Below are 16,199 nucleotides of genomic sequence, written 5' to 3'. Positions count from 1 at the left end.
CCTCACACACACACACACACACACACACACACACACACACACACACACACACACACACACACACACACACACACACACACACACACACACACACACACACACACACACACACACACACACACACACACAATCTCAATAGTTGTAATGATGTTCCTACTGTACAGACTGTATATTCTCTCATCAATCCTCCCCAAAAAATCAACCCTCGCAGAAAACAATCTACATGTTTACCTTTTAAAATCATTTCATTCTGTCTGGTTTATTAGCCATTTTCCTCATGGGGACCAAAAAATGTCCCCACAAGGACCAAAACACTGGTATTGCTATACTTGTGGGGACATTGTGTTCTCACAATGCTGGTAATACAAGTTACACACACACACACACACTACTGTATGTCAGAAAACACAGACATATGGAGCTGTTTGTGTTATGCAGTAGAATGCATTACTGTATCTGCAAAGTCACTTCAGTAGAATATATTTCAGGGACCGTCACAATGATGTTATTAAGCTGATATTAAGCAGACAGTCTGCTGATACTCTACTGACGTACTTGCAAAGCTACTTACACTTAACAGAATGTCTAAATCTGGGCTCAATTTATGGACCGGATGTACCTTTTTTGTGTTATACAGTACACAAAGAACATGTTTGGGCCATCTCCCCCCTAATTTCTCTTCTCTTAAACAAAATAAAGCACATATTTTCATTCATTCATTCATTCTCTTGTTCTATTAATCCGGGGTCATCACAGCGGAATGAACCGCCAACTTATCCAGCAAGTTTTTACGCAGCGGATGCCCTTCCAGCCGCAACCCATCTCTGGGAAACATCCACACACATATTCACACACACACACTCATACACTACGGACAATTTAGCCTACCCAATTCACCATGTGTTTGGACTGTGGGGGAAACCGGAGCACCCGGAGGAAACCCACGCGAACGCAGGGAGAACGTGCAAACTCCACACAGAAACACTAACTGAGCTGAGGATCAAACCAGCGACCCAGCGAACTTCTTGTTGTGAGGCGAACGTGCTACCTATTGTGCCACTGGATTGCCAGCACATACTTTACAATGTTTAATTATTTTGTGATATGTAACATAACAATGTAATATGTTAATAGTCGTGTGCATAGTCTAACAGAAATAAAGCATCAGGGCCATGCGAACCAGCAGTAATGCAGTGCCTTATATGAACATTTATGTAGCTTTCTGAATGGTAAATGTTTAGTTCACTGGTTCTCAAACTGTTGTACGTGTACCAGTGGCACGCAGGCTTCCTTCTAGTGGTAATCACTAATTAATAAAATTGACTTTAATAAGCTAAACCTTTTATTTTATTTTACATTTTTTAATGTTTGTTTTGTATTCTATCATTTGAAGCTAATGATTTGTGATGGTGGTTGGGGGCGTATTCCGTATTTTTATATTCCAATGTTGACTATAGTTTACTCACTTTTCTGACACATAAAGCCTACTCTAACGTGCAGTAAGCAGATCTAATTTCTAATTTAAATATGCAAATACAAATCATATATTTAAAATACAAGTTAATGTTTAGATTGCAAAAATATGCAAATAAGTCATAACATGTACCATATATTTCAAAATGTATCCAAAAGAGTTTATATATGAATATGATGATATTTATGAGCTCCAAGGAACATTTCCAGGTTTGATGAATAGGCTAATATATGATAATACTTTACATTTAAGCACAGTGGTTTTCTGTTTACTTTAAGAACAGTGACATTTTTGTTTAACTTTCAAAAGCACACGTTGATGTTTTATTTATAATAAAAGTGGCTGACGATAATATATACTCATAACAATAGGAATTAATCTCCCACGTTTTTGAACTGTGCAGAGCTGTAGCTGCTTAATTAAGCCTTTAAACTATAGAACAGGTGTCAAACTCAGTTCCAGAAGGGCCGCAGCTCTGCACAGTTGAGTTCCAACCCTAATTAAACACACCTGATCAAACTAATTGAGTCCTTCAGGTTTGTTTGAAACCTACAGGTAAGTGTGTTGGAGCAGGGTTGGAGCTAAACTGTGCAGGGCTTCGGCCCTCCAGGAATTGAGTTTGACACCCCTGCACTATAGTATCTCAATACTGGTCATTATAGTGATACTAAGAGAGACCTTTTTTTCTGAGGTGGTACTTGGTGAAAAAAGTTTGAGAACCACTGATTCAGTTCATGTATTTTTTGCACATGTCAACAGCTAAACATATCAGTTTTAAAAATAAAATGAAATAATGTGAATCATTGATGTGATTCAGCCAAGGCATATTTAATCGATTAGCAGCCCCAGCGCTCGTAACAGCTCTTTAATACAGATAACATGACTGTAGTTTAAACCCCTGCCTGCTGCGCTGCTGGATCTGCATGTAATCAGGCTAATTCAGTCCAGTTAAAGTCATATTTCTGACATAAGATAAACCCCATTCATTTGCATTTAGCACTTTCTGACAGTCTTTTTCTCAGCAGTGATGACGATGTCTCTGCAATCTGCATGATGAACATGATCAAAAGCTTCGGCATTAAAACACTTACTAAACACCAATCCTCTTGAAGGTACAGAAAAAAAAACTCTTCAGAAGTTACACGCACGTATGCTTTGAGTTCTCAGCCTGTGTATTAGTCAGAGAATCTGGCCCTTGACAGTAGTCAGTTTCTGTACGTATATAAGGTTATGAAAATACGGCTAATCCCTGTGGATAAATGTCACCAGAAGTGCTTCATATATTTAGGTCTCAACTAGTGTCTGCAATTATCCTGTCCTGTCAGGCATGGCATTTAAGATTAAAACACAGCATTCACAACTTCAGCTGTTATAAATACTGTAAACACACACTCGGGAGCGCACATGACAACAGCAGATCATAACAGTCTAAAACCAAACAGTGGAATTAAATAGTCAAATGAATCCTTTCTCTCATGCTATACGAAAAGTTTATGAAGCGTTAAAGAATTTATGTTATATTATATTGTATAACTATATTTAATGTATATCATTCAATGTTATATAAATGATTGTATACATAGCAGTGGAAGGTATTGAAGACATTGTCATGTGTTTTTTTTCCGTTGAATAATATTTCTAAAGGAGCTGTTGACATGGAATTGAAGCAGATTTTGTTAAAAACCCCAAACAAAAAGCATAAGCATATAAGTGTCGCTCCATGGTGCATTTGCTATTTAGATGGGACTTTGTAAGTGTAAAAACTGAACGCTTCACCAGCGAGAAAACAGTTAAACAGAGCATCTGCAGCGCGAGAATAAAGAATGAGCCTCCTCCAATCGGCCTCTTTACTTTACTTTTACTCTTTACTCCTTTACTCACTCCACTGAACACATCCATTAGCCCACATATTAAATTTAGTTTGTTAAGCACAAAGATTTGTGTCAAAACTATTTCTAAATTCATTTCTAATCTCCAGCAAAGGAATTAAATGAACAATAATAATGAAGTGTGGTCAGAAAACTGAGTTATATCCAAACACACGTCCTGTTCTTATGCCCCATATGCTGATGCAGACGCCTCCAAAACCCCACAGCTGGACACATCTACACTTGTGTTTATTAAGGCAGATATAAATCTGCATATAATCAATAATACTGATCATAATAATAATAACATTATGCAGATTGTCATGAATAAAAAAAAAAATGTAATCTGAACTGTCCCTTTAAAAAAAACACAAATACACAATCAACAGTTCTGCTGAAGGGAGCAGCTTTTCCTCAAGGACATCTGGCTCATATTTAGGCTTGTGAGCTCAGCAGAGATGCGTTATGATGGAGGATTGAAGTGTTTTCCGGATGATTCCAAGCGTCCAGTCTCTGCTGTTAGTCCATTTTAAAACTCTGGATCCTCCAAAGGCTGCAGGCTGAGTGCTATTGATTGAGTGTGAGAAGCGCTGAAGTGCACATACAGTGTCCTGCAGCAGAAAACCTGTCTAATCGAGTCTCTTAATCCATTTAGTGTCCTGACAGCCGTGCCATTGTTCCCCCTGCGCCAGGCGACTGTTCTGGGGTCAGGGAAATGTCAGGTGAGCCTACCAGTAGGTGTGTTTGGGGGAGAATGCACGCATCAATTGGACAGAGGACAGTTTTTGATTGTGTAACGTCAAGGAAAAAAGTTCAGCTACTGGTTAAGAGGAGGAGTTAGTGATGAAGGGGAGGAGCTGCTTAGAAAAGGGAGGGGCTACTGATGAAGGGGATGAGCTACTGATAAATGGGAGGAGTATGTGATAAAGGGAGGGGCTACTGATGAACGGGAGGAGCTGAGAATGAAGAGAGGAAATAAGTAAAATAAAAGGAGCACCGAATGAAGGGGAGGAGTTAGTGATAAAGGGGAGGAGCAGCTCAAAAAAGGGAGGGGTTAATAATGAAGAGGATAAGTTAGTGATAAAGGGGAGGAGCTGTTTAGGAAAGGGAGGGGCTATTGATGAAAAGGTGGAGCTGCAGATGAAGGGGAGGAGTTGGTGATACATGGAGGAGCTACTGATGAAAGGCGAGGGGTTAGTGGTGAAGGGGAGGAGCTGTGAATGAAGGGGAGGAGTTAGTGAAAAAGTGGAGAAGCTGTTTTGGGGAGGGGCTTCTGTTGAATGGGAGGAGTTACGTATGAAGCGGAGGAGTTAGTGATAATGGGAGAAGTTCATGATAAAAGTAGGCACTGATTAGAAAAGAGAGAGGCTATCTATGAAGGGGAGGAGCTTCTGATGAAGGGGAAAGGCAACTGGGAGGGGAGAGGTTTGTGTGGAGTGGGAGGAGCTACTTGTGATGGGGAGGGGTTAGTGATGAAGGGGAGGAGTTAGTGAGATAAAGGTAGGAGCTGCTTAGGAAAGAGAGGAGCTACTGTTGAAAAGTGAGGGTTAGTGATGAACTGGAGGAGCTGCGGATAAAGAGGAGCTGCTTGGGAAAAGGAGGGGCTACTGAGGAAGGGGAGGAGCTACTGATGAATTGGATGAGTTAGTGATAAAGAGGAGGAGTAGCTTAAGAAACGGAGGGGCTACTGATGAAGGGGAGGAGCTGCTGATGAATGTGATGAGTTAGTGATAAAGGGGAGGAGCCGTTTAGGAAAGGGAGAGGCTACTAATAAAGGGGAGGAGCTTCTGATAAATGGGAGGAGCTGCTGAGAAAGGGGAAGAGTTAGTGATATAGGGGAAGAGCTGCTTAGGAAAGGGAGGAGTTACTGTGAAACGGGAGGAGTCAGTAATGAAGATGGAGGATCTGCTTAGAAGAGGAACGGGTGTGTTGTTATTTAAGTGGTCAAAACTCCATCCGTCTGTAGATGTCAAATAGACGTCTCAATATCGCACACAGAGCCTCTGTACGGCAGTCGCTTATCTCTGGAGGGTCTTCTGGATGGATAAACGGCTACAGACGCGTGCAGAGATTCAGAGTCAGCAGGAGAGAGCAGAACTAATGAGGGATCTAATTAATAAATCAGCATTCACACACAGCTCAGGCTCATTCATTACTGTATGTGGGTCAAACCAGTCCCTCACTGTTGGACAAATCCTCACAGAACAAGCGCAGTTATGAATGAACACACACACACACACACACACACGCCTAATAGTTGATCTATTATTGTGTTGAACAGGTTAATTACCTGACACAGCACAACATTTAAGCAGTTTACTTCAACAGGCTGATATATCACATGTGAGAGTGTGAAGCAGGATTACACGTATGACGGGCGTTCATGAGGACACACACTACACTGAGTTCAAACCTCTCTCTTCAACACACACGTTTGATTACAAGACACTGATCAGGTTTCATTACCATGACTTTAGAGTTTATTAAAGCAAACGCATGCAAGTGTTTGTGCATTTGTGCATGTGTGTGCTTGTGTGTTCATGTGTGTGTTGTGTGTGTGTTTGTACACGTGTATTCATGTGTGTGCTTTTGTGCATTCTAATGTGTGTGTGTCTGTGTGTGCATGCTAACTCATGCTTGAGTGCATGCTTGTGTGTGTGTGTGCACATGGTCATGCTTGTGTGTGTGTGTGTTCTCTCAGCCTCCTTCATCTCCTCCTAATGGAAGTGTAGAGTGTGAGACAGTGTTGTGTGTGTTTGTAAAGAGCTCCTCTTCCCTCATTGTGCTGAGATTATCCAGACGACTGATGATGAGGAGGGAGAGATGAAGCTGCTCGGGGGAAACATGTGTTCATATTATCAGTCCGAGCACATTTCCCCCCGTCTCTCTGCGTAATGGAGCGCTCCGTGCCACAGCATTAATGGAAGGAGCTAAAGAGCTGAAGGCTGGAGGGGGAGATATTTATGGGAGAGCGTTTGGGACAAAACACACTGAAACACGCGCATCGGAGTATACGTGTGCTACGAAACACACCTGCAGCGTCTTCAGTGGGATGACACACACTCAAACACTTGAAATGAAATATACTAAACACTTGCGCACATATTGAGCATCCTTAAATACACACTACTTATATGAGGCCGTTTGTGTGTGCGTGAGTGCGAGGGTTTGTTCGCATGTTCTAGTCTACATTCTCAGATGTGTGTGTGTGTGTGTGTATTCTCGTGTGTATTTGTTTGTCCTTGTGTGTGAGAGAGAATCTGTGTGTGTGTGTGCGAGTGTTTGTGTGTGTGTGTGTGTGTGCATACGTGTGTGTGTGTGTGTGTGTGTGTGCATGCATGTGAGAATGCATGCATGCAAGGGTTTGTGCGTGTTCATGTGTACATTCTCATGTGTGTGTATGCATGTGCATCCTTTTGTGTGTCAATCAGCCGGATTATTAATGTATAATTAGACCACACACACAGATGAAAGCAGACACATTTCCATCCTGAACACACATACACACACTCCCGCACACACACTCCTGACGCAGACTTTCTTAAAGTGAGATCTCACAGCGGAGGCGCAAATGAAGTGGCAGAACAGAAATACAGACGTCAAAGTCAGTGTCTCCTGATTCTCACAAGCGTCTGCGGCTCCGCGTCTCTCCACAGGCTGTCAATTGCTCCTCCGCAGGCTCTCCCGGGACCGCAGATTTCACTCAATTATTCCAGAGGGAACGTCCCACGTGAAAACACACACGTCCAATTAACACAGCACACGGAGAACTCGTCTTACATGTGTCTGTCTGCAATATCTGTGACAGCAAACACCTCCAGAGGCATACTGAGAGCAAATCTTTAAACATTTCACAACAAATGACTTCAACCTGGACAAACACAGACAACACAACAGCCAAAACACACAAACACACACACACAAACACACACACACACACACACATCGCAGGACATAACTGATATTCTGCTTTTCCCACAGTCTCATTAATCATGAGTGTATTAAAGATGTTAAAGACTGGATGACCAACAATTTCCTTCTCTTAAACTCAGAAAAAACAGAAATATTACTCATTGGGTCTAAATCCTGTTCACAGCAGATCTTAATCTACAATTAGAGTGATGCAGAGTTAGCGTTAGCTCTACTATAAAAGATCTGGGGTCATATTAGACAGCAATCTAACTGCTGAAAATCATATATCCCATGTCACAAAAACTGCCTTCTTTCATCTGAGAAATATCGCTAAATTATGAAGCATGCTATCCATCTCTGATGCAGAATACCTAGTCCATGCTTTTATGACCTCTAGGCTGGATTACTGCAATGCTCTGTTTGCCAGCATCCTCTGCCAGAGTTCTTACCAGGTCAAGAAAATATGATCATATCACCCCAATTTTACCCTCCTTACACAATTTTAAAATATTACTTGTTACCCAGTGGCGCAAAAAGGGGGTATGCAGTATATGCGGCGCATAGGGGCGCCACACATGGGGGGGCGCCGTTGTGCCAAAACTATTTTTTAAATTATCCTTATTAAAAGTTTCAAATAATAAAAATAAATAAATATGTTTTGTTTTGCATTTTAAACGAATATAATATTGTTATATTTTAATTCAAAATCATTTAACACAATGACATGCAGTCACACAGCCTAAAGTGTTCATGTAGATGTAACGGTTTAGATTTGTTTTTATTTTTATCAAAATAAACTGTCAAATCATACATAATGTCAAAAGTTATAAGATTAATCTGAAAATTTGTCTTCATTTATTATTAATTAATTAATATAAAATAATTAGGGATCACACAAAATTTGAACCCGCATACCCCTCAGTAAATGTGTAGTTGCGCCCCTGTTCTTACCTACAAAGCTTTAAATAATCGAGCTCCTGTTTATCTAACCAACCTTCTGTCTCGATACAGTCCATCCCGCTCTTTAAGATCTCAAAACTCAGGGCTTCTGGTTGTACTTAGAATAGCAGAGTCCACTAAAGGAGGTCGAGCCTTCTCATTTATGGCTTCTAAACTCTGGAATAGCCTTCCTGATAATGTCCGAGGCTCAGACACACTCTCGCAGTTCATAACTAGATTAAAGACCTATCTTTTTAGTAAAGCATACACATAGCGGTATGATGCATGAGTGTGCCCCACGCATCTCGTTTATATACACTATGAACAGCAGCTACACTAATTATTCTCGTTATTCTCTATTTCTACCTGGGGATTCTTATCCCGAGGCCGCCAGACTATGCAGCGCCACTGATTCAATCCAAGGCCTGTGAAGAGATGATCCCAAGGTTCCCATAATCCCGGACCAGGCCGTATCCTGAGCAGCTGCTGTGGTGGTCATGGAGGAGTGGAGAGCATGAGACTGATTCCTGTGACGCTCCAGGGACAGACGAGTCTTTTCTGCAACCCAAGCTCATTCTGGACACGTAGCCCCGCGGATGTTTTTGGGGACCGCGATTTACGTGGCCGGAGGTACGTATGGCCCCATTTTGTTTTTTTTATCAAGCGAACGCTGCGGGGCGGCTCCTCCTCTTCGCACTCGCCGGCTGACGGCTCGCCTCCGTGTGGAGGGCTTTCCCGCCTCAACCAGTTTGTCCGCTTAGTTCGCAGCGTTACGTCGGCGGAGTGGAGGCCCGGAGGGAGGAGGAGCCGGCCACGGCGATGACCGGGATCGAGTCCGGGGAAGAGTGGTTCCAGAAATCAGGTAAGATGAAAAACAGAATCCAAAAAAAAAAAAGCGAATGAGTTCGCGACTCGGTGAGATCCAAAAACACGGTCAAAATCAGACGAGAGCTTTTGCTTTTTTTTCTGGACGGCTTTTGCAAATCGTCACTTGGGTTTAGGGAAGGAGGAGGAGGGCAGCTGGGTCGGCCGATTGGCCGCCCGGTCAATCGTTCAGTCGTTCAGCCAGTCAGTTGGACGAATGGCCGCTCTACAGCGGCCTCCGGCGGCTTTTCACGCGAGAACAGAGCGGGCGCAAATGGCGCACACTCCCGAGAGGCGTCAGAGACGCGATAAAGCACGCACAGCGGCCTCTTGCGGATTCACGAAAACAAAAACTGCTCGAATACGTATCTCCCAGGACGTATTTCGCGGTCTCCAGAAACGTCCATGGGGCTACGTTTCCATAATGAGCCCGGGTTGCTTTTCTGACATCCAGCATCCTCCAGCCTCCAGCGCCTGGAATGCAGCTCTGCACAAGACGTTTGGCCATAGGAGATATGGTTGTGCCCAACTGAGCCTGGTTTCTCTCGAGGTTTTTATCTTTCATGTTCGCCAATTGGTGAAGTTTTTTCCTTGCCGCTGTCGCCACTGGCTTGCATAGTTCGAGACTTGTGGAGCTGCAGATGGATGGATTACTCTTCAGTGTTTGGACTCTCAGCAGTGAAAATTAAACCACATTGAACTGAGCTAAACTTAAACACTGAAAACTGGACTGACACGGCTTTAATTCACCATAATCTTCTATGTGAAGCTGCTTTGACAATCGACATTGTATAAGCGCTACAGAAATGAACATGAACTGAATTAATCTTCTGCATGCTCTACACTAGTTAGCTCTTAGTTAAACACAGTGTTTTGTGCTTCAGTGTTTGTGTGGGTCGGCTGAGCTGATGTTAAACTGCATTTTCGTTGTTTATCAAACTCCAAAACACAATTACACCCTCGCCTGGGTCATTTTATGGCCAACATAAGCAGTTATTGATGTCACACGAGCACCGCAGGTTGCAGATCAATGAGACTCAAACACAAAACTAGCTCTGCATTAATCCACATTCATTTCAGCAGAGTAAGTAACGGGCAGCTTTACAGAAATCTGACATCATCTGACACTTCAGCTTCTTTTAATGATCTGATAAGCTGAGTCAGGTCAGATTATGGAGAAAACTTGCAAACCATAATAATGCATTTACGGCCATTTCTACTTTCTGCTGTAAAATGACTACTAAAACATTATTACACGGCTTCCTGGAATCCTTAATTCTCATTGGTCAATCTCAACATTCTCCGATATAACATTTCAAGAGTTCACCCTTAGCTGATGATTGATTATAAAGCTTGTTTGGCATGCTGTCCCGGGAGAGAGCCCTGAGCTTATAAGATCCTCGATCCCGGGGCTCCCTCCCGTTTGCAAGGCAAGAGGGGAGTTTGAGCTTAGGTAGATGTGGAGAACTCCCCTGCTGTAGTAGCTCATGAACAGATAGTGATCGCTCTTAAGAGAAAACTACTTACGAGGAGCATGTCTGGTGCCAATTTGGAATAGTCAATTAACTTCAGCTGCATGTTTGTGGATGATGGGAGAAAACCAGGGAACCCGGGGGAAACCCACAGGAGCACGGGGAGAACGTGTAAACTCCACACAGATACGTCAGCTGGCTTAGTAAGGACTAGAACCAGTGATGTTTTTGCTGTGAGGCAACAGTGCTAACCACTGGGCCACCGTGCCACCCATCTAGGAAAGGAGGAGGAGTAGGGGTGGAAGGGAGGATTCTTCAAAACGAAGATGGCTGTCATATGAAACTAATAGTCTTTATAGTGGCTTAGGAATCGTCTGATTGGTAAATCATGAATTGACAAATGCAGGACCGGCTGTGATCAATCATGAGCATGTGATCCTCTCGACATTAGTTTATAAATAAACTTCACTTAATTTAAATTTCCTTCCGCTTATTTCCTTACTTATCAGGGGTTGCCACAGCAGAATGAACCGACAACTATTCCAGCACATGTTTTACACTGCGGATACCCTTCCAGCTGCAACCCAGTACTGGGAAACACCCATACACACTTATTCACAACGGCCAACTTAGTTAATCAATTCCCCTATAGCGCATGTGTTTGGACTGGGGGAAACCATTAATATAGACTATTGTTCACATCTATAACACACAATAATTTCCACATTTAAAATCAAAAATATGTTTACAGAGCTCTGGGATTAGTTGTTTTGGAAAATATAAACAGAAGTTTCAATATAATGCCAACATATACTCTGATTTACTGCAAATGTCATATTCATAACGCTGGAATTGCTCATGTGCACACATTATTTGAGTTTTGAATAATCCTCAACGCAATCCAACATCAGGGAAGTTTTTATTTCTATCTATTTCTACTTTTGTTGGTCCTGCAGCCTCGGCCATGATGAAAAACACTCAGTGTCTGAGTTATTTGATTCCTTGGGACAAATCACTGGAGTCCAGCAGGAAAAACACCAACAATCACATCACACACAGCCAGTCAAGCATCACTGAAGTCATTGTGTGTGTGTGTGTGTGTGTGTGAGTGTGTGTGTGTGTGAGTGTGTGTGTGTGTGTGTGTGTGTGTGTGTGTGTGTGTGTGTGTGTGTGTGTGTGTGTGTGTGTGTGTGTGTGTGTCTGTGTGTGTGTGTGTGTGTGTGTGTGTGTGCAAACAGACCGAATCCATCTACACACTCTTCTGAGCGCGTGTGTTTTGTGATTGAGTGTCAAGTTGCAATTGCAGTGTGTGCTGGCATTAAGCGCTACACAACAGAAGTAAAAGCAGTCATCAAAGACACACGTTTACCAGCTCCAGCGATGCATTTCAAGCCCATCACCGCTGGACTTCAAATAGGACTCCTGCTGTGCAAATGATGTCCATCTGTTTGATCTTATTTTGATGGTAAACAAACCTTATCATACAGTGTTTCCATCACACAGACTGTAGTCATTGAGTTCAAATGATTCTCCTCTGGACCGCAAGCTTTTCTTGCTCTGAGTTTTTGTCTTGTTTTTAAATCAAGACGGATTTTATAGACAAGTAGAAACTGTTGTTTTGTTTTTAGAAGCAATTTCTAGACAAGAAGAAGATACTGAGATTTTCCTTAAAGGGCAGCTATGATGAAAATCATCTTTTGTAAGCTGTTTGGACAGAACTGTGTGTAGTATAGTGTGTCCACAGTCATGTTGGGGTGATTTAGAGACAATAAATCTCTTTTTTTTTTTAATTAAACATTTTTCCAAACCCCTCCCATTTTGAGGCCCACCGCAACATTGGAGTGTGGTTTCCCCGCCCACTGAATTGATTGACAGCCCTGTATAAACATTAAGGTTGGGCGATGTCGATCAATTTGACATAGTATGATATCTAATGTGTAACATCGCAATGGATGATGACATCGTCATCGTAGGCATCGGGGAATTAGATTTTTATGAATAATTAATGAATTAATGACATGTAAATGCTTAATTAGGGTAATTAGGGTAAAGTTAGGGTAATTAGGCAAGTCATTGTATAACAGTGGTTTGTTCTGGAGACTATCCAACACTAATATTGCTGAAGGGGTGAATAATATTGACCTTAAGGGGTGAATGTGTGGCTTAAATAGTGTGTGTAATCAGTCTTTGACAATCCTCAGGTGGTGCGAGTGCAATCAGTCTAAATGAGGAAGCAGGTGTGTGGGCGAAGAGCATGTATGAAGTTGAAGTCCATTTACAAACACATTTGTAGTTCTGTGAGAATGTTTTCCAGCAACATCTGGTGGTTGGATCTCGCTGGTTATCATGACACACGCCAAACACATTTTGCGTCCTATTTGCGCTGGGTGTATGATATGGCCTGATAACAGTATGTATCTAGCGTGTTTTTGTGGTGTAAAATGGTTTTATAGCCTTTATAGAAACAGAAAACTATTGATTTTTTTCTAATGTTTAGAAAAATCTTGCAGACTTCAAGATATAAAAAAAATAATAAAAATGTTTAGACCTGTTTTTGACCCATAAGTCAGCAGCTGGGTTAAGTTAAGCTGTGAGGAAAGTTGCATAATCAACACACCGATCATTGAAACCATGATTTTTGGCACCTTTGCTAGCAAGGGCATCATCAGGGAGCTTTCTCAGAATACAGTATGCCAGTGTAGTCCTGTTGTTTGTACACTCATTCAGGGTTGTGTGGTCCTGTCATCTCTGCCCTCTCGTGTCCGACACCATGATGATTTCCTTCTGTTCCAGCATCTGCGGCTTTCAGACTCTGTCACCTTACATGAACATGAAGGCACCCAGGTCTGATCCTTGCAGCACACCGCCACATGATTTAATAAGCCAATGACACCTTCACTTTGCTGCCGCTCTTCCTAAAACAGATCTCCTCCTCTAGACGAGTTATGCATTTTGCCGGGTGCTGTGCCAACCCCAGACACCGGTGAATAATGCATATCTCAATAAGTAATGTAGCAGCGACCCGGAGGGAATTCTGACCAGATGCCGGTACACCTGCTGATGCATCGAGTTGTCACGCTTGTTTGCTTTCATTTATGAGTGCAAGTAAACAGCTTTAAGATTCATCTCTGACGTGCTGATGATCTCCTCCACAATTCCAGACGCTCTTAGTATTTCAAGCTGCTTTGCTCTGTCGGTAAAGCATTGCACTGCAGATGTTGTGCATCTGAGAAAACTGCATCATCATTGCACTCCACTTATTTGTATGCATTCTCTTTTCCACTCTTATGTGTGAACAGCTTGTAATGAAACATAAAAAACAAGACCTTGCCTGACTTTCTAGGGTATCTATGCAAGCATGTAGATGGATTTTTATGTGCCAGACTTAAAAAGATCTGAGGTTTATGCTCTCAAGAGGCTTTCTTCTGCTCCATGACATAGGATTAAAGATTATAATGTTCAGGATAGAAGTGATATGGTGGTTCAGTGGTTAGCACTGTCGCCTTAGAGCAAGAAGGTGGCTGGTTTGAGTCTCGGCTGGGTCAGTTGGCATGTTCCCTCTGTGTTGGTGTGGGTTTCCTCTGGGTGCTCCGGTTTTCCCCGCACGCTCAGAAACAAAGGTACGCGGGCTGTCACTGGGTTGGTACCTAAAAGGTCCATGTTAGTACCTCAAGGGTACCTGAAAAGTACAAAAGTGTTCCTCTTAAAATATTTAGGTACTAATATACACTTTTAAAGTACCAATATGGACCCTTTACAGTGCAGTATGGTCTGCATTTATGTCCATTTCCACCGTCAAAGTAACCAAAAAGTCAAACCGTATCATACCACTTTTTGGCAGCCTTTCCAACAGAACTGTCCTGAAAAGGTGGTGCTAGACTGACCGATACTGGTTTGGTATTGATTAACAAGCCAGGGTGAATGACGACACAAAAAGCGACATTTTTAGAGACATGACACACTGACACAGTGCAGCAATAAACCACGACTGACCCAAGCTCAAACCAACCCTGTATCTGTGTGTGTCAAACAGTCACATGCAAAGAAACAAGAACAGGATCTGGTGTATGCTTGGATGGGAATGTATTCACTGACGGCTCAATTCAACTCATACGTCTTGTTTGGCATTGGATACCTCTGGTAAGAAAGGGCAGTGTACAAAATCAACGAGATGTAAAGTAGTGAAGTGGAAGAAAGAGAGTACGGCATTAGCAAAGTACGACTAGCTAGGACTCAGAGTCAGATTGGTCATATATACTGCATCTGTAAATAATCGCAGCTTATAGCATGTTCATATATGAAACCAGTGGACAAACCAGTAGAACAAATCTGATGTAAATCTGATTCAATGCTAGGTTTCAAATGCAAAACTCTTAATTCAAATTGTGTTCATCACAGTCATGCACAGTATGATATGCTCGCGACCTTGAAATAGTAATAACAATAACCAAATAAAACAATGCGAATGACAAGAATGGAATCTAAACTATGGAGAAACAGGAGATATGCAATAGAAAATAAAACAAATATTAAATAATTAAAGACTTTCGATATAGAGTATGCGGCTGTAATGTTAATGTGTATATTTGCCATTAAACTGGGCTGTCCTGTCAACAAGTGTAAGGTCTAAGGTCAGGGCCAAAAAAAAATTACCTCAGAGAGAATTATCATATTTAAGTTCAGGAATTTTTAAGTATACAGCCAAAACAAAACATTGTAATAACTTAATGATTGCACACAGCAATGAACCATGGCTAATCTGCTGTATGTCCTCCATTGTTGTCCATTTGCATTTTGCATATAAAAAAATAAACATGTGGCTATTTGTGCTCACTTGCTGTGTGTCTATATTTGAAATAACATGACATGATGTCATATTGATGTTGTACCCCGAACTCATGGGGACGTTGAGTTTTGTTTGGAAATAAAAATCAGGTTAATATCAGAACCCAATGTCAGGCCAACATCAATGTCCAACATCCAAAATTAACCTAAAATCAACCAAATATCAACGTCTAATCATGTTACATCTTGACACTGTGTGGACGTTCCCACTATGACATCTATCAGATGTTAGATTTTGGTCATTTTTTCCAACACAACCTAAAATCAACTAAATATCAACGTCTAATCATGTTACATCTTGACACTGTGTGGACGTTTCCACTATGACGTCTATCAGATGTTAGATTTTGGTCATTTTTTCCAACACAACCTAAAATCAACCTAAAATCAACTAAATATCAACGACTAATAACGTTACATCTTGACACTGTGTGGACGTTTCCACTATGACGTCTATCAGATGTTAGATTTTGGTCATTTTTTCCAACACAACCTAAAATCAACCTAAAATCAACTAAATATCAACGACTAATAACATTACATCTTGACACTGTGTGGACGTTTCCACTATGACGTCTATCAGATGTTAGATTTTGGTCATTTTTTCCAACACAACCTAAAATCAACCTAAAATCAACTAAATATCAACGACTAATAACATTACATCTTGACACTGTGTGGACGTTTCCACTATGACGTCTATCAGATGTTAGATTTTGGTCATTTTTTCCAACAAAACCTAAAATCAACCTAAAATCAACCAAATATCAACGTTTAATCAAGTTACGTCTTGACACTGTGTGTACGTTACCACTGACGTCTATC

At 41.7% G+C, this 16,199-nt stretch overlaps 2 protein-coding genes across 4 annotated transcripts in view; both read right to left on the bottom strand.

Annotated features, from left to right (window-relative positions):
- ddx46 (DEAD (Asp-Glu-Ala-Asp) box polypeptide 46) overlaps positions 1-7,752 on the bottom strand; it is an 800,864-nt gene extending 793,112 nt beyond the window's left edge. The window contains exon 1 of the mRNA XM_073934250.1: positions 7,665-7,752. The gene's annotated coding sequence lies outside the window, so the exon portion shown is untranslated. The remainder of the gene's footprint in view (positions 1-7,664) is intronic.
- fstl4 (follistatin-like 4) overlaps positions 1-16,199 on the bottom strand; it is a 269,047-nt gene that overhangs the window by 77,444 nt on the left and 175,404 nt on the right.

The sequence above is a fragment of the Danio rerio genome, chromosome 21, assembly GCF_049306965.1.
Source record: "Danio rerio strain Tuebingen ecotype United States chromosome 21, GRCz12tu, whole genome shotgun sequence".
Classification (NCBI taxonomy): Eukaryota; Metazoa; Chordata; class Actinopteri; order Cypriniformes; family Danionidae; genus Danio; species Danio rerio.
The sequence above is the reverse complement of the archived record's forward strand: the minus strand, read 5'-3'. Positions and strand labels throughout refer to the sequence as shown.